Source organism: Chroicocephalus ridibundus, chromosome 1 (genome assembly GCF_963924245.1).
Source record: "Chroicocephalus ridibundus chromosome 1, bChrRid1.1, whole genome shotgun sequence".
Taxonomy (NCBI): domain Eukaryota; kingdom Metazoa; phylum Chordata; class Aves; order Charadriiformes; family Laridae; genus Chroicocephalus; species Chroicocephalus ridibundus.
Genome location: NC_086284.1, coordinates 158,474,687 through 158,497,965, shown reverse-complemented (window position 1 = coordinate 158,497,965; position 23,279 = coordinate 158,474,687). Strand labels below are relative to the sequence as shown.

Sequence of the window (23,279 nt, the reverse complement as noted above, 5' to 3'; positions counted from 1 at the left end):
ACAGTGCGTCGGAGCTGCGTGACCCGGTGAGCATTTGTACCAACTTGTCCCAAGGGAAAGTGCAGGGGTGGGACCTGGGGTTTGGGGCAGAGGCTGGTTAAACCAGCAGTGCCACCAGGAGATGTACTTGGAGACCACAGCCTCCACAAACAGCCAAGACAAGCCAGGGGTGTGCTTCCCCATGCCTCCCGTGGAGGTGGGACTCCAGGTCTGCAGATGGTGCACGCTGTTGACGTTGGCCTAGAGCTCTGCAGGAGTTGCCCATATTGGTACCTGCTTTGTTACTTGTCTCAGTTAATCAGGGTGCCTCCCTTCAATCAAGAATGGTTAGGCTTGTGCTGAGGAAGGTGAGCAGTGTGGTAACATGGCTGGTGTTGAAGCAGGGGTGAAATGCCCATTCCTCTTTTTCTTTTCCCTCTTGCATGGTCTGGAGAGATGGTAAAGGGCTAAGCCAACCTCATGACTCTTTTCGTCTTTGGCCTCTCCAGGGCTGCGCAACAGTGCTACCAAAGTGACTGATTTTGTAAGGTGGGTCCAGCTCCTGGCTGATGACCAACCATTTTTGAACTCCATTCATGCAGGCCTTGAAACAAACCACTGAAAAATAAAGTCCAGCAGCTGCTACCAACATGCGTAGGATTTCATCTGCTCCCAACCTGTGTAAGGTTTTTATAGGGCACTAATAATCGCGTGGTGTGCTCCAGTTCTTGCTTTTTAATTTTCTACTTAAGGGTGAGACTAGGTGCTTTCCTCAGAACATGAGATTCTTTAATTTTAGACGGGAGGTCTGGCACCCTTTGTGGAAGCCAGCTGTCTTCTCATTTTCCTAGCAGTGCTTTCATTCTTCTGCATTGCAAGCCAGCTCTTTTTCTGTGTGGGATCCTTCTCACCTCAGCCCTTTCCCAGTTACATAAAGAAGGAAGAGCGCTGAAAGAGTGGCTGTGCTGAAATTAAAAAAAAAAATAAAATAAAATAAAAAAAAATCGTTGAGGCCCTTTCTGGTGTGTTGCTACATGCCAGATGTCTGCCTATGGTTATTTCCAAATAAAAGCACTGCCAGGCAGCAGGCGTGGATCTATAGAGTTATCTGTAATAAAGAGCAGTATATGGGATAATAGTACAGAGTACAGTTAAGAGCGAAGTAATGCATCTTGGGCCTGAATCAAAGATCACTGATGACAGGACGTTGCTTTGTAAAGATTTCAGTTGTTACGTTGTTTTGTAGCCTTCCTCTCTCCCTCATTTCGAAGCTGATATTTGCATAACATCTAAACCCCAATGCGTGGAGGAAGCACGCAGAGATAACTTCCACAACTATGGCCCAGTAGCTTTGTTTGAGGAAAAAGAGAGGTTGCCTGCATTCTTCCTGGATGTCACCTTTTGCCTAGCTAAATCCAGAAAGAAGCCTTATTCCTTCCTCCGGGCTCACTGCTGAAGCGGTGTCAGCTGGAAGAGGCGCTGGTGAGGGTGCAAGGTGCTCGTGCTCTGTCTTGGGCTTTAATTCTTTCCTAAACTCCAGCTCCTTGGAGACTCATGATTCCTATGCTAAGAGCAGGGACATGTTGTTTCTGTATTTATTGGGCAAGGCAGATGCCCTTGTTCCTTTGTCACTTCTAGCAGATGAGCTTTCCAGATGGGAACCTTGTTTCCAAATAGTTCTTCAACAAAAATGACATTCCTTGGACTGCTTGTTCTCAAAAAGTGCTCCAAGTGACCTTAATGCGTTCTCAGCTGTCCTTTACAGGCGAGAAATATTTCCAAATGCAAGGTCACCAATTGCAGTGATATGTATTACTAATAAACTTGGCAATGGGATCTAAAGATGGTTTTGTGGCTAACGTACAAGGTTGGGACAAAGGAAGTTATTTTCTCGTTTGCTTGTGTGAACTTGTCGAAATTATTTTTCTTCTATCTCTCTTAGAATTCCCAGCTATAAAGTGGGATTAGTAAACTGTGCTTGCCTTACCTGGGTATATTAAAGTTTCTGAAAGTCCAACAGCTGTCTTTATGGAAATACGAAGTGCTTGGGTCTTTCTGATACCACCCACACCCCAACAGCTGACCCGCTGGCTTGCTTCTCACAGCTAGAGTCGAATGGAAGTTTATTCTGCTTGCAGGCAAGTATGGTAGTTATCAGCAGCTCTTGGGAACATCCTTGACCTAGACCCTGCTCCAAGGGGGCAGACAGCATACGAGTCAAGGTAAAATTTTCATTCTGTTAGCTATCTCTTCAAAACTCTTGGTTGAAATACCTCTGGCTCTCATCAGCATTACACCTGGGGACCTGTTGATTGCCAGCAGCAATTAATGTAATGCTGGTAGCAGTGCTTGGGAAGGAGTGGAAGTGATGACTTTCATATTCGGGGCTGTTGTTTGCAGGACTGTGCTTCGGGGAAAACCCATAAAAAGGTTTCTGTCTAGAAACTAAGCGTATCTGATGTGGAATTACAGAGAAACAATGAACAGGAAGGTTGACAGTACTGCTTTTACTGAGCAGAGTTGCACTTTTAAGTCCACTTTAGAAGTAGGTTTTGCAAGACAGAGCCTTAGACACTTAGGAGGGCAATCCCCTCTGAGTCCCAAAAAGAACACTGCAGCCTCTAATTAAGCAGAGTATTAACTACCTTATCTCCTTGATGAAACTTGGTAAACTCTACTCTGACAGATGCGCACACATGGCTTTCTCCATGGAAATTTGGAAGTTAGGACATGCTTTCTCTATCATCTATATGGTTTATTTTTCCCCTGGCTGTTCCTCTGGAGTTGCAGTAACGCACCGAGCTAAGTGCAGCTGTCTTTGCATTGAGCCGTATTTGCATAGAGCTCTATTTGCATGTTGGCTTGTGCTGGTGTACAATATTAATAAGGTTTTAAAGGAGAGCAGGGGAAGGGGGAGGGGCAAGTTAAGATTTCAGTCTTGTCTAAGCAGGGCCATGCAAATAAATTTCCTTTTATCCAGAATTAATGACTAATACGTTAACTGGCCTCGGTCTGGGATTTTGCTTGCCTGGGAATGATGTCTGCAGCAAGAGGCTGTGCTTCCCGCTCTGTCTTCCACGCCTCCGGAGACATTAGTGGGTTTGTCCAACTTCAGCTGGGAGCTGCAAGGCTGCTCGTGCAAGGAAATCTCTCTGGTTACAACCGTGCATGTCTGGAAATAAATGCAGCCCAGTGGAAAGCCACAGCATGGGAATGGATGAGAGGGAGAAAGGCGGAAGGGGGTGGGAGGAAACAAAGGAAAATGTGGGAAAGAGCAAGTTCTTCACCAAGACAAAGCTACAGCCTTGAACTTGGACCTGAGCTGCTCTTACTTGAAAGAGCACGCCTGTAGCGAATGGTTTGGTAGAAGGGTAAGTCCCTCAGAGGCGGAGAGTTGGGGTTACATGCCATCATTCAGCGTGGTGGCTGCACTTAACATCCAGATCCATACTTGCCCAGAATTAGCCCAGCCTGGGCATCTGTTCCACCTCATGTGCAGGGCTCAGCAGCAGCATGTGCTAACCCAGGTCGTGGTGCTAGCACCTTATTTTACGCTGCTGTCTGGGGGGCTACCTGTTAGTCTACGTGGCGAGTGGGCAGGGAGCAGCAGGAGAGACGGATCCGTTGCCTGCTGAATTCCCAAGAGGGGCGCACATTGTGACCAGCAGAGCCTGGGTGGGACTTGGGAGACTCGCCTCAGCTCCTAGAGATGATAGTCTGATTGTAGGACCCTCAGAGCCCAAGTAGTAATGGCTCCTGCGGGGGCAGCCATTTAACATGATCTCCAGGGAGGGGTTGCATTCACTTTGCAGGGTACAGAGTACTTCTGGAGCTTGCACACCTGGTACCTTTTTACCAACAGCCCAGAAATGTCTGAAGAAGGGGACCTGTTCCAGAAGGACCTGTTTATAATCAGAGTTTGATCAGGTTGCTCTGTCCCAGATCTATGGGGGAGTACAGGAGCGCCAGAATTCCTGTGCTGAGGAAGAGAGGTGCCTTAGCCCCAAGCAGGTTTACATTGCTTGTTGTTGGCAATGGTGGACTAGAATCTTGCAAACCCAGGCTTGCCACTAGTGTAATTGCCTCCTGTGCTAATTCTGAGGTCTCCGTTTTCCTTGGGGTGCCGTCAGGCTGAACTGGATGACCTTTTCCCAATGTCTTGGTGTTTCAGCTCACAATGGAAGAATAAGCAAGGTGGTGGTGGTGGGGGTGTGTGCAATGTTCCTGTCTCTGTGCTCAGTTCACGCTGTAGACATTTTGGTGGTAACCTGGTAATCCCACAAGTCGCTTGGGGGAACAGTTTGATCTTGCTGTGGGGATGGTGCCACATTATGGGGGAAGCTCTGTTCTTAATCAGTGCAGAAGCCGTGAGGGGAAAAACAAGTCTGCAACATCACTTGGCAACACAATTATTATAATAGGGTTTGCTTCTTCCTACACTGCCCAACTGAATTATTTTCTCCATATGGTGGAGCTACTCTGTTTTTAACTGGTTCTGCCTGCCCCTTCACCAGATGGCTGTTTTTATGCAGGACCTCACAGCTCTTGCGCATTGTGCCTTGCTGAGCTGAGAGCAGGGAAAGGAACTCAGGTGAAAGCAGGCTCAGGACAGGTGCTGCTAGCCCTGGTCATGGGGGATCAAACGTATCTGGAGCTGGACATTAGGCATCATCATTAAGATGAATATTCGGATGTTATCCAATGGGATAACTCAGAGCTAGCGTGCTGTTTATTTTTGGTGGTCATGAGATTTTGATGAGAGTGTGGAGTTGAAGGAGCTGTAATGGGCTAGGGGCCGTCAAGTCTTCCCCTTCTGGGCTGCCAGCTCACTTCAGGCCTGACCTGTAACAGCGTGTTGTCGTCCTTGTCGTAGGTGTTAAGCACAGCTCTGCTAATCCATTGCAGTCCTGTCTGTGTTCTTGCTATTTTTGTCTTCCTAGAGCAGAGCACCCACCTGTAAGCTGCTTGTTGCTCTCCAGCTGCCAGGGGATCCTTGTCCTGCCCCACAAGGCCCCTGCCTCGCGTGCATCCTCCTGATGCCAAGGACACAGGGAGTGAAAACAACCCAAACAACAAAAAAAAAACCCTGCAAAAAATAAAAGGGACACACAGAAATTCTCACAGTAGGTGTAAAGTGTTTTAAAAAGATAAATCACTTCTGTAATTTACACTTCAGGAAAAAATAGCCCACCTGGGTTCTGGGTAGCCAGGCACTCCGCATCTGTATTCAAGGGCCTTCCTCATTTGCTTTTAGTCTGCTTTTCTAAGGAAATGAGATGTGTGTGATCACACTGCCGCTGTGTTCCCCTTAACTTTTGAATCCGGTGGACAAATTCAAGCAAATTTGATGCAGGGGGAGAGGTCTCAGTGGTATTGAGTGCTACATGTTTCATGAAAATAGGCAGCTGGGCAGAGACCGTGTTAATGCATGCCCCGGGGGAAGGGCTGCAGTGTCAGCTCACCAGTTAATATATACTCTTGGAGGAGTGTCTCCACACAGGAGGTCAGTCCTGAGACTCCTGTCTGTAGGAAACAGCAGAAGTCTTTCTCTGGCCTTTTCTTTTTTAATTTTCTTTTCTTTTTTCTTTTTTTTTTTTTCCTTTGGTGAGACTTGAAAATAAATATAACACTTTTCATCTTCAAAGGGCTTTACAAACATCAGCTAATTAATCCTTCCCCCATCTAGTTTGCTGCTTCAAGGAGGAGTGGAAAAGCAGGGATTTTTCTAAAAGTGAGTGAGATGGATCCTCAGAGGGCCCATCTCAGTCTTGGAGGGTCTGCGGCGGTTGCTCCACTCCACAGCATGCAGCTCTGTACCATGTTGTTGTTTGTTCTTTGTTTCTTTAGCAAATAAATAAACAATAGAATTCAAAGAAACAACCAAGACATTTTCCTCAACATATATACCCCAGCATATGGGCAAACCATCAACCTGAAAAAAACTGTAAATTGGCTTAATCAGGAGGGAAAGAAAATTCACGTCATTCAGTTTTAGATCTTCAAAATTGATCACATATGAGATCTTCACATTTTCTCAGAAGTTACCTTGAAAACACAGTAAGGGCACTTCCTATTCTTCTCCTGATGTCCCTGAGGATCTTGTGGCCATTGTCAAAACTAGAAGCTTTAGACATCTCCTCGTCAGTTCTCCTCCTCCTTGGTCCAGCAAACTGCACTTGGGTACAGTGTCGGTCTTGCTGCTGGTGTGATGAGTCAACATTGCCTCGTGGATTTGGGGGAGGATGAGCATTGCGCTGACACTGTTCCTCTCCCTTGGGTGAGAGATGAGAACGATAAACCAGGCCTGACTGTGGAGAAGTCGGCACAATGGGTGTGGATGGGAGGAGGGCACAGTAGGAGTAGGTGGATTTTACTCTGTTGACTTCAAATGAGCTCTGGCTGCCCTTCCTCAGCTGGATCCAGGTTTTATACTGGTGGTAGCTCTGACTGCTGGTCGTGAGCCACCCCTGCCTTGGTTGTGTGCAGAATGGGCATCAGTGCAAAAAGCCAGTGGTCCTGGCGGGTTTTCCCTTGATCTCATCCGCCAGACAGGTCTGGCAGAGGTGCCAGGATCACCTCTAGTCACAGGGATGCGGCGTGGAGCACCACAAGGGTTCAGTAATGAGATACCCCATTGAGTGGAGAGGGAAACTATAAACAGGGGGTGAAAGCTGAACTGGAGGTGCTTATAGCCAGAACATCTGTGCCACGGTCAATGCCGAAGATGGCAGGTCGCTGTTACAGCCATCCCATGCTTCTTTCCTGAGGGTTTGGCTGAGGGAAGCCTCATCTGAATGCAGTATGCGCTTGCTGGCATTGGGAGTGGGGAGTTTGGCTGAGAAAGGGTTTGGCTCTCGCAGTGTGTGGAGAAGGAGAGGTTTTGCATGGCACCTCCGGGACATGGGAACCACAACCAGACCCATTGTGGTCCATTGTAGTTTTTTTCCAGCATCCTCTCCTCACTGTCTATTGTGGATCCAACTCAGAAATAAAGCTTTAGGGATGGGCTGACGCGCTGTGATTTATTTTTTTTTAATTTTTTTTGGACGCTTCACAAACATTTGGAAACGCATTTGAGTATTATGGTGTGGTTGAGCATGGTTGCATTCGATACAGCGAGTTAGCCTCGGAGGGCAGCAGGTGCCATGCTTTTGGTTTTCCCTGTCAGTGTGAAGGAGACCTACACCTCCTTGGTTGTTCTAGATCCCACCTGTGCCTTGTTTTCTATCAGGACCCTGGGATGAGCATCTCAGAGCTCAGTAGCCTCAAAGGCACTGCAAAAGCTCTCACCTTTCTGTGTTTCTTTGTCAAGAGAAATTCTGTATTTAATTTCTTCTTGAGACTACTTGCGCTGGCTTTTTCAGAGTGATTCTCTCTTTATTAGCATTCAATGGGTGTGAACTTTTCTGGAGTCCAAAACAGGACATGCATACAACTGCATATTATTGCATGACTTTTGTCCTGCAAGCTTTTCACTCCTGTCAGCAATTTTTTTTTTCTATTCCACTTTGCATCAGTACGGATTTCTATTGCAGATATGGTTACAAATAGAAAATAATTATTTTAGTATTGTTAGAGCATAAATTAATTATAATTTCTGGTAGAACAGAAAAAGGCAAGAACAGAAAATCGTTCTCGGATCGAGGGCTTAAGTATTTCTCACTATTGTTGCTGCAGCAGCAGTTTTCTTTATTTTATACATATTTACTATTATTCTACCACTCAAAAGCCTGGATCCAGAAATACTGCAGAACGAGGAAATGGTGATTAGAGAGCACAGGTTCTCAAAGGAAGCTATTTTAGGTTTCCCCAAAGCAAAAAAAAAAATAGTAAAAAAAATGAAAAAAGACCCTCAGGCTTCCCTGCGTCAGAAACGTGATGCTGTACTTTGAGTAGAAACATACCAAGTTGCCTACAAATTCATTGTCTTCAAATCATTGCCTTGCGCTTCCCCTGCCCATCTCTGCATAACTCTAATTCGGCTGCCCGCGTCTGCGTGCATAAATGTGCAAGAAATGAGTCCCCAGTGGCTCCTGAAGCCTTGGTTAGGTTTGCTGGACTGGTAGATAGGAAAAAGAAAAAAAAAATGTAATTCTTCTTTTAAACTGGGAAATTCAGATCAGGCATCAGGGAGACACAGTAAACAAGGAGCCTGGCATTGCCATTTTTAGACAGGCACCGTTCAGAGAAAGATTGCGCTTTAGGAGGTGTAAGTATGTTCAGCAATATTGGCATTTTGTTTCAGTTGGATGAAGATCCAAAAGCAAATCTGAGCTGTTCATGAATGGAAACAGTCTTCCCTTGCGTGCCCCTGCCCTGCTTCTCCATCTCACATGGTGGATGTAAAGACCCACATCCCTCCTACCTCCATCCCACCTCAACCTCCACTGAGAGGTGGCAGCTTCTCATGTTGGGTGAAGGAAAGGCAGGAAAGCCCTCAAGTTGCCTTCCCCTAGCCATGCCATCCTGCAGGGATCACAGAAGTTGTGCCACTTAATCCTTCAGCCGCCGTGGCATGTTGCAGGGCGGTGACAATGAGCGTAAACAAAATACATAATTAATAAAGCAGTGGTGGTTTGCATTTGGTGCTTGGCGATGGGTGGGACCTGAGGGGAAGTGGCGGGGTAATTATAGATGTGAAAAATGAGGCAGGAACATGCGGTAACCTTTCTAGGTTAGCTGTCCCTGTGATCGATGGCCTACATTGTTTTCTCGCTAACCTTTTGGTGAACCTCCCCTTAGAATAACAGGGGAAATACAGTTATTCCCTTCCCCATCATGTTTGTTGGTAAAGCACTCATGTACCGCCTTATTATTGCACCCTAAATATTGCTGTGTGTTGGTAGTAAATCACACGATGTGTAATGAGCTGCACCTCATGCCGGGGCCTTTTGGTCCTCCCTCTGCCCAGCTGGTGGCTGCCCACCCATCGTGGTGCGGGCAATGGCACCGACTCCGTCGCGGTCTCGATTAAACCAAAAAGACCACCCTCCACAACTAAAATAGGTGTTGGGGGAGCTGCGGGCACAGAGGTGGGGAAGGGTGCAGTGAAGGAGGTGACGAAACCAAAGGTGCACCTTAAGATTTTTGGTGGAGGGATGGGCAAGCTCCAAGACGTTGGGGTGATAAATTCATGGGCTTAGAAATGGTGGCACAGGCCTGGGTGAAAGTGTCTTTAAGGGGAAATGTTGTTCAATTTGCATCACCTGCTGCATGAATATACTCCGGTTTTACCTATCAAAACCAAGCTTACTTGCTTTTCAGTAATTTCAAACGCAGCCCTCAAGTGACGAGGTTTCTGAGAGCTGCAGCCAAGTTTGAGAACCCTGAACTCCTCTGTCAGGAGGAAGATGGTTTGCTTCAAGCATTTTGCAGGGAAACATATGATATACACCAGATAAAATTGCAGCATGTAAAAAAATGTAAAGAATGCCAGGAAATGTTCTTGAACCCTGCAGTTGACTTAGGCAGAGGGCTAAAATGGTTACAGGCAGGCGCGATAATTGAAGATACAAATGTATACATAAGAGAGCCCCTTCTTTCAAGAAAGGGTGGATCTTTGCCTTCATGTCCTGGGAAGTACTTTTGATTGTTGTATTTATTTCTCTGGAGTAATTACTGAACTTCCCCTCAGCCAAAAGCATTCCTGATGGATGGGGATTTCTTCGCCCTTTACAAGGACGGCACTGGCTACTTGCAAAACAGTCAAATTAAGAAATGACATCCGTACTGCAGTGCAATCCAAGGACGAATTAGAAATTAAAATTAATCAGACGGGAATCATTCCAAATTCCCCTCATGTACGGCGAAGAGGAGGAAAAGTTTCTTTTGTATGATGTTTTTTTCCGCAAGTTTTGTCTCTCCAAAGTTTCTGTCATGGCCACCTAAAATTTTAACATGCGGGAAATGTTTATATTTTTTTCAGAACATTAGGATAGCTTTAAGAATTTGTTTTGGCAAGAAAAAAATGAAACTGTAAAAGGAGACATTTGAAGAGTCCTAGAAACAAATATATGACTATGTGTTGACATGTTATGAAGGTGTTGGGAGCGAATCCTTACTTCAAATTGTGTTGAAATTTGCACTTACTATGGATTTAAATTCATCAGCTTCACACTTTAATGATTGAATTTAGTCTCCTGATTTGGTACAGAGATGCATTGGAGAACAATTGAATTTTCCATGTGATGGTTTTAAATAAAGAATGAACTTAGCTTTGCAGAAGACTATTTCAAAAGTCTTCCTTCTGAAGCATTCCCTTTCTTCCTGCAAGCATCACGGTTCCTTCAGGACTGTTTGCACACCACCCATGCATTCTTGCTTGTATTCTGGTTTTCTGTCCAGCTCCTGTAAGATGCATGGCATTAAAGGTTAAAGTCAGAGTTGTTCCTCTGCTAACAGCTGCAAAGGCTCTCTTCCACATCTGGACAATTGGGGAATTGCAGTCTTTGGCCCTAAAATGTGGTAGCCTACATCCCCATGTGAGATAAGGTGTGTGTGGGAGCAGAGGACATTTCACGGAAAACACCATTTCAGAGATGGTGTTTCAGGCTTGTCCTGTCCATCCCTTTGCTCCCTAGGCACTTAGTCCAGGAAGGGTGAAACCTAGGAGGAGGGGTGGGGAAGGAGGGGATCTCAGGAGGAGATAAACTGCTGTTTGGAGCGCGCAGGTGAGATGAGTGGAGTTTCGAAGTGGAGCAAGGGCTGGCAGAGGAGTTGGAGTTTAGGGCAGAGACTAGAGGAGCTAGCATGGGAGATATGGTATGGGGGGAGCAGGGCCCCACTCGCTGCAGTCAAGGCACTGGTCCCTCTGAGCCCTCCGGATGCTGTTTGTGACTATCACTGTACCCAGGGCTCCATGAGGAGCAGGGGGTACCCAGTTACCCCTCAGTGCTCAGGTTTGTGCTTGAGAACCTCGGGCACTTACCATAGAATCACAGAATATCTCATGTTGGAAGAGACCCATAAGGATCATCAAGTCCAACTCCTTGCTCCTTGCAGGAGTCCACACAGGTCCACGCTGACGCGGTGCGTGCTGGAAGGGTGTTTGTGCGCTGGCTTGTTGAGGGCAGGCATGTGTTAGCAGCAGCCTGAGATTTCAGCGCTGATCCTTTGTCCTTCCTGCAGATTTGCTTAAGCCTTACTTTACTATACTCTTTACGTAACCGACAGCAGGACACCAGGAGCCCAGGCTGATGGGGCTTCCCAGCGGGACTGCTCGCATCCGTGGGCTTGCTCTAGTCCCCGTCAGCTGCAGCACCCAGGCTGTCAGTGGTCACCCTGGTGGGTCAGGGACCGTGTTTTGTGCAGGCTTGGTTGCAGATCCCCAGCAAGCCCTATAGTTTATATTTCCAGGGTGATGAGGGATCCCTGATTAGGTTGTGAGTCTTTTAGGGAAGGGACTGTTTTCTTGTTTACAGCATCTAGTGTAGTAGGGCCCTGCTTAAACCTTCCCGATTTTAGCCCTAGCATAAATACAATAAAAATAAGTTAAATTCGGAGTGGGCTCGAGTTTCGACAATTCTGTGGAAGAGGAATGTTTTTCTGCCGTGCTTGTACAGGGGGCTGTTGTCACCTGCTCCGCAGGTCGCTCTGCGAGCTGTGTTCATTCGAGCAGGGCTTGAGTTAAAGGTGGAAATTTGCAGCAGGAATAGCCAGGTGGGGCGGCTCCGGGGCGTCCCTGCTGTTCCCAGCCACGCATACCTCCGTGTTCAGGTGGGCAGGCATTCCCAGGTTTTCCCTAAAACTTGTTTGTAGACCAGGCAGATCCTCACAGTATAGGTGGGATGCTGCGACTCACCGAGCGGGGCATTAAAGCGGGCCTTGGATTTCATGAGCTGTTCCCAACACACTGTCTTGCTGGGTGACATCTACAGGTCATTTTCCCTCAAAATCTGCCTTGCCTCACTAATACCCATCTCTTCTGAAAGAGCTTGCTAATCCCTGCATTATTACTGCTGTTCCCAAATATCATAAGTAGAAGACATTGTGGTCCAACAGATACAGCACACTGTTCGCAAGGACCCCGCTTCTTTTCTTGGCTTTGCTGTGCTCTCTCCGTATGATCTTGGGCGAACTGCTCCACCAATCTGTTCCCCTGTCACCACACATCGCCTTAGATCATCAATTCTCCGGAGCAGACGCAGTCCCTTAGCACGTCGTCTTTTAGCGTCTAGCATTATGGGGCTCCAGTCTCCACCGGGACTTCTGTGGGCTACAGAAATACAAATAGTTGCTGCTAATAATAATATTAAATCTGCGTGGCTTTTCAGAGATAAGTAAAGGGCAATGCTCCTTTCTCCCAGGAGCAGGCAGGATAAGTACTTTATTTTTGTCTTTGTCTTTTTCTAATTAAAAAACCCAAGCAGCCAGTAGACATGATTAAAAGAAAAAAAAAATAATAAAGGAGGCTGCAGTAATTTGATATTTTTAGCCTCAGACCTGCTACTTGCTCTGTGAAGCCAATCTTAGGATCATGGCCTGAGTCTGGTTCCTATCCAGGGGTAGAAATCCTTTCAGAGCCTTACATTGGCAGTTGGCTCGGTGTTGGGGCTAATCCCATAAAACCACCGTGCGACTTGGTGCAACTTTCAGTATTTGCTGTTAACAAAAGTCTCGGGGAACATTACAGACCTGACGCGAGGAGCTTCACTTGGCCAGTACATGGCAGGGCTCTGGGCTGGAACGATAAGGGTTTGGGATGGAGCTGAGCATGGCAGAATGGGAGGCTGTCGGAGAGAAGTAAACTCTTGACTGTCTCTGTGTGCTTTGGGATTTTTTTTAAATTAGTATTTCATTTCCAAAGAAACGCAACAGCAACAACAAAAGGTCTTAAATATTCAACAGTGAAAACAATAGATTTGAAAAGGAAAACAAAAAGTTAGAGCCAGCTCTGGCATTGGTGGACATTTGGCTCTGAGGGAAGCGATAACAGCTTGGATTTGCATAAATTGCATACTGCGGGTCAGAAAGCGGAGTCAGAATTATGCTTTCATTGCAGTGGCATGAATGGGAGCACATAATTGGCATTCTTCCCTTCTTGATCAGATGCCTCCTTCAGGGGATCTCTGCACCCAATACGTTGGGGCTCATCCATTCACCGCCTGGCATGGATAAGCCTTTTGTTTTCAAATTATGATTTTTCTATTCTCTGATTTCTTCCATAACCTGGGAAAGCCCCAGCCCTCCCCCCCTGTGCATTACTCTTTGTTTCGGAGAACAACCAGAGGTCACGCCGTGCTGAATGTAGCTGTTGTTGCATCACCCCCCCCCCCTCTTCCCCGTGCCTGTTTCTGCACTTCTGGGTCAGTGTGGAGCTGATGACCCCCGGGGGCGATGGTCGTGGTGCTCAGCCTGGTGCCCCTCCTCGGAAGTTTACAGAGTCCTGCTTTTCTGAGTCCGAAGAGACGAGCGTGATTGTGATCAGTCCAGTAGGGCTTCCTCCAGGGATGTACAAAGATGCACTTCTGGCTGGGACATGCTTAGTACGTCTTTTGGCTGACCCAGGACCTGGCTTTCTTTTCCATTATTGGGCTTAACAGCTTTTCTTGCCTCTTAAGACTTCCAGCTCAAGTGCAACGAGGACTTGCTAGCGGATTCAGATTCAGCAAAGCACTTAAATGTAGGCTTAACTTTAGCTGCATCCAGTGCCCTCACTGGGACTCAGGCACGCGTTTGTTTCAGGTGATGCATATGGTGAAGGGTTCCGCTGAACTGGAGCCGCAGCCTTCAGCAAGCTGCTAAAAATCTCATGTCCATTCAGACATCGGCAGCCACGTGGAAGCCTTTCCGGCTGTCAGGTCCTGGTCCTCCTCCCGGCATGGCTGACTGTCATCACTGCCCGCTCCGGGGCTTCCTCTCTCATCCTGGGTGGGTGTTTGCAGCTTCTCCCTCCACAGAGTCACTGGCCAGACCAAATGCCACGTGCCATTCGGACATGTCGCATCCTTTCCTGGGACCATACCCACCCTGACGTTGCTAGCAGATCCGCCCAGCGGCAAAGGCAAATGGCAGCTAACGGCTATTGATGGCTGGGGCCTGCCTCTTCATTTATCCACAAATAAATGTTTAACCTGTCAGCGCTAAGAAATCATATTGATTGGAGAGACCTTGTTTTATTCCTTGGGTCTGGTAATCGAAAAGGCGAGTCCGCCTTTCATATCTTCCTGACACAGGCTCGGCTCTACTGTACCTTGTCCGAAAAAGCTTTTATTTTCAAGGCACAGGGAAAATGATGTTTATAAAATATAAACTACGGGAATTTTCATTCCCCTCTGGCTTTAGGAGGAGAAGAGCAGCTGGTAGAGAGTGGATGAGAAAGGCTTTATCTGCTGTATTTTGGTTACTGCGCTTTGAGTGATGGGTTTAATAATTGATAGAGCAATTTAGCAATGATCCATAATCCCGAAAGAAGCCTACGCTCCCCTCCCTCTCCCTCTCCCGCCCTCCCTCTGAGACTGACAGGCTGCTCTCAGTGTTTTTGTCTGCAAAATTTCATCCCTTGGTTTCTGTAAACAGCCTGACACGGAAGAGGGGGGAAAAAAGCAACTGTTTCTAAATCTTTTGTCTTGTTTCCACAAACAGCTGCGCTGCTTTCTCCAGCTCAGGGCTTCAGTCATTTGCTCGCATGCTCTCGCTGAAGAGAGCAGGAGGTTTTCTTTCAGGCTCCAACCTAAAAGGAATGTATGCATGCAATGTATACAGGAGAACAGAGTGGTGCACAGCCTCCTGGCAGGGACTCCTCCCTCCCCATTTAAACCTAGGCTTTGTTCGTGGCTGAATCCGGCTTTCTTAATCCCAAGAAAGGTGCGTACCGATGGCAAGTGCTTGGGATATGCTAGTGTGCTTTGCTTGAAACTCTTCCAGGATTAACCCATGGAAATTGCTTTTCCTAAGAGCCTCGTGCTGACGGTCACAGCGAGCGTCAGGATCCCATCGGGGTGCCTGGTGTGTAAGCGTTTGCATGAAACCCCATTTTTAAAGATGGGTGCACATGATCTGTGCTTGCCCAGCTTGCCCCCAGAGCAGCATAGGGCTGTGTTTGCACCACCTCCATGGGCATCGGGCATTTCAGTGCTCCTTGTGTGTGATGTCCACCTCTCCATTCATCCACGGTAAGTGCAGGAAGATAGCAGAAAAAGTGAGACAGAAAAAGGAGACAGAGGTAAGCAGGAGAGAAAAAGAAACAAGGTTATAGGTACTGAATATGCAATGAGGCCAAGGCAGGGTGAAGATAGGGAGGAGCTGCAGCCTGGCAGAAGGCTGGGTATAGGCAAAGTCAAGTGAGATGTATAAAGTTATGTTTTTCCATATGTATTACATAGATGCCAGATTGACAACAAGTTGTAATTAAGCATGATGTAAACTCAGCTATGCACAGCTGTATTATTCCTTAAAATTACAAGGGGTGAGGTTCTTTGGGGCACAGCAAAGTTTTATGGACTCTCCACCATGGGAGGTCTGTAAGACAAGCTGGCTAAACGCTTGCCAGGAGCGACACAGGCATGGGATGGCCTGGTATCAGGGCAGGGAGGGAGCGTGTGACTTCCCGGGGTCTGGGCTAGCCCTGTCAGCCTCTGACACCGTCCTCTGAAGTATTTTCACCCTTCCCAGTCAGCACCCTGGTGGAACATGAGCGGTGTCAAGGGGCGGGTAGTTTAGTCTGCTTCTGTGATTTATTTGCTATTAAATACCCTTAGTAATGATAGGCTTCCGAGGCTTGTTCGATAATTATGCCAATCAAGTCCAGAAGTAATTCTTGTGTAACTTGCTCTCTGTTTTTAAAAGACAGATAGAACTGTGTGTGTATATTTGCTAAAAACACCCTGGGACCTGCACCTGTACCACCTGAAACACTCCTAGCTAAGTAGTGTTTTGCCTGGGTGTAGGAGGATCATGGTGACCTTCCTATTGACAACCATATAGTTACCGCACCATATGGAGTCAGAGTAGTTCGGGTGGGAGGGGGCCTCAGGAGGTCATTTAGCCCAGCCTGTTGCTCAAGGTAGGGCCAGCCATGAGATCAAGATTGGGGCTTTGTCTTGTCAGGTCTTGAAAGCCTCCAAGGATGGTGACTGCACAGCCTCTCAGAGCAGCCTGTGACAGTGGTTCATTATCTGCACAGTGGAGGTGTTTTCCCTGTTCCCAGTGGGAACGTTCCCTGGTTCAGTTTATGTCTATCATCTCCACATCCTGCTGCCCACCTGAACAAAGAGCCTGGCACCATCTTCTCTACGTGGCAGAGGAGAAGGGGGTAGGCTGCTGTCAGGTCCCCCATGGCTGTCTTTCCCCCTGCTGAGGTTGCTTCAGTTTGCCCATGCACTGGGGGCCCCAGGCCGAACATGGTATCCAGATGTGGTTTCACAAGCGTGGCTGGAGGTAGGTCATCATGTTCCTTGATCTGCTGGCCCCGCTCCAGGGAGGCTGTTTGTCCAGCTGCTACCAGGGTCCTTGTTTCAGCCCACTACCCCCCAGGTTAAGGTGCTCATGGCCTTTTCTGCCTAGTGGTTCCCAGGTATTGTCACCATGGCTCATCCGTCCCATGGGCAGGACTTGGCATTTGTCCTGGCTGCATTTCAGAAAGTCTTCATTGGCCCATGCCTCCTGCCTGTCCAGGTCCCTCTGGGTGGCAGCCCTGCCCTCAAGCGCATCACCAGACCTCTCCAGTTTGGTGTCACCCATGAACTGGATGAGAGTACACTCTGCCTCCTCCCCTGGGTCAGTGATAAAGATGTCAAACAAAACCGGTCCTGGGATAAACCCCTGCGGTACCTCACTTGTTACCAACCTCCAGTTTATATTTATGTCCTGTAACATAAACCATCACCGAAGGCTGAGTGGATCCAGCTTCCAGTCCTCTGAGCTGATACAGATATTTTTTGATGTGTTGCAAACTAATCTTGAGGGATGGGTGAGGGCAATGCGAGCAATGCAGTGGTGGAGCTACCCTCTAGTGGTGGTTGTCCTGGTGGTCTGACAGCCCTGTAAATGGCTCTGGCTACACCCACAGTCCTTTCCAGAAACTGGGTGTTGCTGTGTTTGACCTGTGAAATAGGGAGTGTTGTAGTAGGCCCTTTAGAGGCACCCTCCCTCCTTACAACTCAAACTGAAACATCTTTGTGGGTAAACAGTGTGCTCTGATAGATTGGGTGACATTCCTCAATGGCCCTTTCCCTCCCTCATGAATATCCCTGTGTTGACGGAACTCTCCAGGATTTGAAGTTTATTCTGGAATCTGAAAGGCATGGTGTGCCTGTGTGTTCTGGGATGAGTCCTGACCCCCAGGGCTGTCCCTTGCTGCAGTTCTGTTGGATTGGTGCTTCCCAACATAGACCAGAGATCATGGCAGCCCTTGAGGCCTTAGCGAGCAGTCTGCAGGGCTGCACCACTTCTGTATGGACTTCAGCTGAACGTCCAAGCAAACTCTAGCAGTTGGGGATGCAGGGGGAGTGCAGAGGTCCCGCAGCCAGGCCAGCAGTGAGGATGAGCTTTGCCATCCCTGGGTGGGAGAAGCGCGGGTGGGGTCTGGAGCTGCTCTCCTGCCTGCTGCATGGGACAGGGAGTGAGCGAGCGAGCAGGAGCTGTTGGTGGTTGTAGGTGTTAATCTCTGGCCCTGATGGCTGGCTCTTTCACAGGTGGGAAGCCTGCAACTGCCCAGCCCGGGAGTGGAGGAAGGCCTTGAGTCTGGGGGTCATCCATATTAGATGTCTGCATCCCTTCCTGGTGTCTGTGCTAATGGAGAGGTAGAGGGGTGAAGGAAATAGCAACTATAACCTTTTACTCCCAGAATATGAGCCTGTCTCCTTTTACAGCCTTGCACTTAAGAAGTGATTTGGGGTCTGAGAGGTACAGAGGGACAAAAAAAGGTGCTATATGCTCTCTATCTCCATTAACTAAGAGCTAAGGGTACTCTGCATGCTACAGTATACAGCAATAAAAAGTGGATACCTCCACAAAATAGAAAAGGGTCAAGTGAGCAGGTATGAGAAAGAGTCCATAAAGATGCTGAAGAAAGGCTTCTGCTGGGAGGAAGATGGAGGCACATCGTTTGAATAAAAGCCTCTTTGTAAGACACGTGAAGGATGTAGTTCTGCCTCCTGGACGTATCTTCGTGCACGGGAAAGCACAAGCGCTGCGAGGGGTGAAGCCCTGGGCATGCACCCGGTCAGAGCGTGCCTGCTTAGGCCAGGGGTCCAGATCCTGCCTCCCTGCCTCTGCCCAGGGCTTTCTGGATGGAGATGTGAAAGCTATGGCTTCCTGAAGTTCAGGCTTTGGCAGGAGAGACTAACAGGTAGAAGAAGATGGGGGCTGTGTATATCGACTCAGCAGACAGCATCACTGTAGGTCTGTCTGCGCTGCTGGCAGCTGCCCACAACCTTCTTCTAGAAGGCAAGGAGCAGGCACGCTCTCAGCTCAAGGTGCCAGCAAGTATCAAGTTTTGAGTTATATTTTTGTCTGATACGTATACTTGTCCATGAAGGACTCTGCTGAGACAATCACGCTCGGCCACGGGACCCTACCAGAGGTGGTATATTATCCCTGAGGAGGGCCATTTGCAGGGTAGTTTTAAAATTCAGAAAGAGCCCAGCTCTCCGAATCCAAGTCTGTGGAAATGAATTTTTTTGGCATTTGTTTTTAATGATGTCCTGTGATGTGTGGGTGAAAAAGCCAGAGAGCTAGACTGGTAATTAATTTTCCTGACAGAAACACCAGACAATGAAATTACCCTGCCACAAAGCAGGGTTGCTAAAGTAAATACTCTGCCAGCGGCAGGCCTGAAAGCAGGATGGGGTCATATGTGAGGTGCAAGCAAATGATGAGATGGCACTTCTGCCTCCGGGGACCTGCAGGTGCAGCCAGCATGGGGACCCGCGCGTCCTGGGTCCCTGGCATCCAGCACCAGCGTCTCTCTGGTATACATGTGCGCGTTGAAGCTGGGCTCCAAGGTGACGGGAGACTTGCTGGACCCAGTGCTGAGCTGAGGAGCAGGTCGCTCTTTGCTGGCCAGGGGATTAATTTGGTCTGGGAAAGGGGTAGAGTGGACGTAGGCTGGCTGCTTCTTTCCTGGAGATACAGGCTCTTGGTGGTGGTGGGGCTCTTCGGTCTCTCCCAGATTCATGGTGAGTGGTTTCTAAATCTTTGGTCTGTGCTGGCGAGATCTCTGGGAGCTGTAGAGCAGGTTGTGGCTGCGTGTACAGAAGGGGAGTGCCTTTCGTTGGGAGACGTCGAAGGCAGCTCACAGAAGAGGGAGGACGGGAGGGCCAAGTTTTCTGTTTTCCCTGTGTGTGTCTCGTACCGGAGGCTGGAATTACTGTGCTGAGGGCACTGTGGATGCACAGCCAAAAAACTGGTAGAGAGCATTAAATGGGGACGTTCCTGCGTGTACCAAGGTATCTGGCAGCGGCCTGCCTTTGCGCGGTTTCAAGCAAGATCCCCACCACAATCGCAAGGTTTGGTGAGTCTGTGTTAAAACAGGCAGGATTATCGGGGCAGAAAACACTTCCCTGTACAGCCATGGAGAGAGAGATCTGCTGAAGATCTCAGGGCTGTTCTGGGAGGACCTGCCGCCATGTGAATGGTTCTTCTGATTTATAATTACAATACTCTGATGTGCAGCCTTTAATAGGGTGTTTTCCCCTGTTACATAGTGGTAGCAGCTGCAGACTGGAGAAATGCCACATAAGAACTGGCTAAGACATGGAAATGTTTTCTTTCCCTTTGGAAAAGAGAATTACACCATTTTTAGCAGCTGAGCTAAATCTGAGTGCTTTTAGGAATAAAAGGGTCGGTTATGGAGTGGTCGGTTATAGAGTGGCCTGCATGCACATTTTAGGATCAGAGTTATTGAATATATTAATTATCTGTAAAAAGTGGTGGACCGGCAGCGAAGTGCTTAGGTGTGCAGGTACCACAGACTTGCTTAGGTTAGCCTGGAGAAAAGAGGAACATTTAAGGGTCTTGATCTAGATTACCGACAACATTATGCCAGATCAGCACAGTACTGAAAGACAGTAAACACTGGAAGAGGAAAACTGAACAATTTCTACATAATTCTATGTCCTAAATTAACTGTAGCTCCTCTGGAGAAAGGACTGTGTGTCTCAGAGGATCTCCCAGATAAAACGTCTGCTGAAATGCCTCGTGTCACTCCAAAAGCAAACAAAATATTAGGCTCGGGGAAGACTGGAATGCGAAAGCATTCTGCAAATAGTGTAAAATAAGTCTGGGGAATATCCTCGTGTTTAACTGTTTCTGGGTCTGTTCAGCCTGTCTCCAGCCAGTCACGTCAGGAAGAGGAGTTGCAGGGCCAGGCGGTGGAAGTGGATTGAAACATCCATGGGATGGACCACTGAGATGCCAGAAGCTGCTGCAAACAAGGGAGAACAGGGCAGAGAATTAAAAATACCTTGTGCTCAAAGAAGGGTGATTAAAGTGCTTCTGTCTTCACCTCTAGGACAATCCATGTGAACATGAAGTGAGAGATGACAAATTTAAACCTGATGAAGGAAAATCAGTCTTTAAACAACTGAGTTAAGATGCTATTGAAAGCAGAAGGTTGCCTGTGGAACTCCGTGCCACAGTGTGTGATTGAAGTCAAGATCTCACCTTGTCATAAAAAATTGACATGTTTGTGTTAAGAAAGAGAGGAATTCCATGTGTTAGATAAAGGTCTATGTGCAGAAGGATCTATACATCCATAGCTGTCCATACAGAACAATTTCCACCCGATAGAGGTTCAGAAGGCACTTTATCAGTGGACAGGTTGTTTCATTACAGAACTTGTAGTATCCTCCACCAGAACGCTTGCTGTTGGCCATTAGCAGAGAGTGCCAGCAGGCAGGCAGACCACTGCTCCTCCTGGGGTGACTCCAGCTCTCTTTCGCACGGCAAACGGGAGGTGTCTGCTAGCTGAAAAATCTGGAAGCCTGCGTGGTGTCCGATACCTGTTGTTCTTTTGATGCCTTAATGATTGTTTAATGAAGTTAACAAGGTCTTTTTGTCTTAGGGCCACTCCCTCCCCGTGGAAAAATTGCAGTCACGACGCAAAGGCAGGGCTGGGAGAAAGCCGCACCGAACGCTGGCGGTGGTGTGCATAGGGCACCGTATCACTCTGATCTGGCGCCGCTCTTGCAGAGACTCTCATCACTCTCACCGTCTGTTAGGGGCTGACCAGGCAAAAATCGTAACTAATATTTAGGCTTGATTGAGTAATGCAAATACCAGCTTTCAAAAAGGTAAAATAAAACAAAACTATCTCACCACCTCCCCTCCTTACAATGATAGGTCTGGGTTAATATAATGAATGACGTTCTGTTTAGTTGCCTTTTATATGTCTAAGTGGTACGGACACTGCTTTTGTGTTTTCTTCCCAACAGTGGAGGTGCGAAACTTCTTTTGTGTGTGAAAAAGAAATTCTCTCCTAATTGCTGCATTCCAGAAGCTGGAGCTTTAAGGAAAACCCTCTGGACAGCCTAAGACTCATGAGAAAAAAAAATTAGAAATTTTGGAATCTCAAATTCTAGGTCATCCCTTTTTGCAGGGGTCTGGAGGTGTTGGCAGCACAAGTGTGGAGAGAGAAGGGAGGAGGTGTGTGCTGCATGTGACAGCAGTGCAAGTGATTTTTATGAACAGGGAGGTTTCTACACAAAATCACGTTGGGAATATCCCACAGATAGTCCACCCCTCCGCTTAAGTTAGTGGGAGGGATTTGAAGTTCAGGCGATGCGTGGCTGAGCTCTCATTAGTGACCAGGGACATCTCGCTCACAATGTGGAAGGCAGACAGGGAGAGGCAGATGGCTTTGAATGCAGGATTTACATAGTAATGAGATTCAGGTCACCATAGCTGTCTTTTTCTCTCTGCATTTTGTCTAGGTGTTGAGTAGCGTGCAGGGATGACGGAATGGGGGAGAAGGGAGGAAAATTAACCCCTTGTTCCTAAGGAGAGATTGGTGTTAGAATAAAAAGTTTGTCACGAAAGGCTAAAGAACGGTGGGGTATGGGAACAACAAGCACAGATGAAGCTAGAAGGGCTAAGGGTAGCCGCTTTTTAAGTTTCTGGCATGTTTTCTGTGGGAATGGCACAAAGCATCCTAACCTTAAAATACCAGAATTTCCCGTAATTTTTATGTTTTGCGTTGCTGGTTTGAGAACAGATAGTTTGGGGCTTTTATCATTGCTGGTCAACCCAAAATTGGGGAGGTTTGTGGACTGAAGATGGGGCATAGATTCTTGCTACAGGGCCTTTGCTTGTTTCCTTGGAAAAAATTACCCATTTTGCTTGGTTTCTTGGCTAAAGATTTGTCTTCACATGACTATGTAATGGCGTGATTAAAACATAATATTTTCCACTGCAATTGGTAATCCTTAGTATGATCTCACTAGTGTCAGATCTTATCCTGATGACAGATGGGAAACTGGGAACCATGGGCCCTATTTCCAGCTCTTGATGGTGGCACTTGATTTGCTCAATAGTCAACCCCAGGCATTCCCAAAATATGCCTCATGTCCCGAGAAATCCCAAGGCTGTTTTTAAAATGATGAAAGTTTTAAAGCAATGCATGTTCATTTCTTTTATCTGTCTTCTGCTTTCTCTTTTTTTCGCCCTTTTTTTTTTTTAATAGTTAGAGGAGCATGGGAAAGTAAGGGTTTTTTTCTGTTGTATATCACCTGGCACCAGAACTTGGGTCTTTAGAAGAAAGCGTTGCAAGATCTGCAAGAAGAGCAGGAGAGAAGCCTTAGGTGATCTCTGTGTAAAAAATAGGAACTGTGGCACTTAACTGCATATGGAAGTCTGGGCTGAGGTAGGGAAAGTAAAGAAGGTGTTTGTACGTAGAGGTGGGTTTTGTATAAGGTTTTGAGTATTTGTAAGATACTTTTGATTCTTCCACATAGAAGTTGCTTTTGAAACGCAAAGCATTTGTGGCACTAGGAGGGGGATTCGTCTTCTCTCACCTTGGCCACTGGAGTTTAGGGAGCTTGTCTAGCCTCAGTGAAGAAAGATTCAAACCGTCCCAAGACAATGGGACAAATCCCTCTTGGGGGTGTGTGTGTGTGTATGTGTCTCTCCATTGACTGCATGGTCTGCATGGTACGTGGCTAAGATTCGGCACCAACTTCTACCTGCCTGAAAGGTGACATGACCCGCACCATTAGGTCCTGTGGAAGTCTGAGCTGAGACTGGTCTTGCTTATTTGGGCACCTCCTCCACGTCCTGGCTGGGATTCCTCCTGGAGAGCTGAAGCAAAGCCTTTTCAACCTTGTCCTCTCCTTCCTCAGCAGGGCTAACACCGAAACTCACTG

At 47.5% G+C, this 23,279-nt stretch overlaps 1 protein-coding gene across 4 annotated transcripts in view; it reads left to right on the top strand.

The window, feature by feature from the left end:
• Window positions 1–23,279, top strand: part of HIPK2 (homeodomain interacting protein kinase 2) — a 132,461-nt gene that overhangs the window by 73,315 nt on the left and 35,867 nt on the right. The gene's annotated exons all lie outside the window — the stretch shown is intronic.